Consider the following 1764-nt stretch of genomic DNA (forward strand, 5'->3'; position numbering starts at 1 on the left):
ACGGATTTTGTGTAGCTGCGTTGACTTTTTTAATTATTAGCTACAATGATGTAGAAGAAGGTCCAATGAAAAAGGGGGAAAAGGAAGAGTTTGTCCTTCGTTTCGAAAGTAATTTTTACCCTAAACATTCTTTCCTCTCCTTAGAAATAATCATTTTCTTTTATCATGGTAGCAAGTTGATTAATCTTTGCCTCCTCTCCTCGTTTAAATCATCCTTTTCCGATGGCATTATTTTGAATTTATAATCCGAAAATGAAAATATTATTGATGACTCTGCCATAAAACAAAAATTAATTGGAAAGGGAGATTTAAACGTCTCTAAATCCGTTGAGACGCCGTGTCCGTTTAATCGCTTAATTTCTTCCCTTAAATAAACAACCCTGAATAAATATGCAAATAAAGAATGGAAGGACACGTAGGTTGGATTAAAAAAGACATAGACTCGCTGAGGGAGGCGCTCGTTTAGGAGAGTCTTATTCTTGGCCAGTCGACAAATTAATTTACCGGTCCTGTATAATTATTGTTCTAAATGATGGCGCTTGTTAAAAGCCACTCGAGAAAGGAGGTAAAAAAATTAATTAACCAAAGTCTCATGGAGTTATTTTAATGGCCATGATGCGAAACTACTGCGAGAAATGATTTCTGCTATCAAATCTTCGCCGGCTGACATTTTTTCCGCTCCTGATGCCAACGAGATAACGACTGCAGTGTATTTTCGAGTACACACCTCATGAATATAATCACCCGGCAATAAATATCTTCTTTAAACCAACAGTGATAACTATCATAGGGCGCTGTGACTTTTTTTAAACACTTTTTGTTGATTGGTTTCGAAGATAGGAAAAATAGCATCGAGATTTCTTTAGTGTGGTTTTTTACCGCTTGATTTCGATAGAAATTGAATGTTTTATTGGTTTTCGACCAGGCAGTAACTACCAATTAGCAGTTCTTCCTAGTTGTTTCTTTTCAATTTTCCGTTTTAGGCTGATTGAATTTTAATGGGAACCAGGGTATGAAGAAACACACTCGGGGTTTCAAAGTTACGAACTGAACATTGTACACAATTTCGTCTTATTTTTACATTCCTGGTTAAATATATAAAACCTTAAATATATAAATATATAAAACCAGAAAAAACATCATTACTTACCATTTTTGGTTAAGCTTTGAATTTTATGAGGTTAAGGGGTGTGTATATTTCAGATCTTGACTTTCCTGCCAAAAGAGTAAACTAATGATAGGCTTTCGCCCCAACATAGGATATGTTCTCATATTCTTCTTCTACTTTCAATCTTTAGAGCCTTCTTTCTGTATTCCCTTCTCTATACACATGACTTTTGAGTTTGTATTATCCAGGTGATCAGTCAGTAGTCTTACTAACATTGTGGTCACTGTAGCATTCAGCACTGTAGATATTGGTTCTGCCGTTAGTTTCGACGATGGTCCTTTGATGAAGTTTTTCTCGTGCCACTGTCCGGGAATACATTCTTGTTTGATGGTAATGATATAGGAATGCAATGTAATTGAGGTTTTCTATGCCCCAAGCACTGCCTTCTAGCCTTTTGTACGTTCCGTAGTTCCTTAGTTTGTTTCAATCGATTCAATCCTTTTGTTAAGAAGTATAAATCATTGACTGTATTTCTCCAATTTTTTCCCACGTTTCCTTGGTATCTTAGGTTATATCTCCATTGGGCGGCATGAGTAGTTACTTTGCGTTCGAAGGTAATAGGGGGGGGGGGCAGATTTTTGTTCCTAGTAGCATAT

Source organism: Cimex lectularius, unplaced genomic scaffold, assembly GCF_000648675.2.
Source record: "Cimex lectularius strain Harlan isolate CLEC.00 unplaced genomic scaffold, Clec_2.1 scaffold161, whole genome shotgun sequence".
In the NCBI taxonomy this organism is placed as follows: domain Eukaryota; kingdom Metazoa; phylum Arthropoda; class Insecta; order Hemiptera; family Cimicidae; genus Cimex; species Cimex lectularius.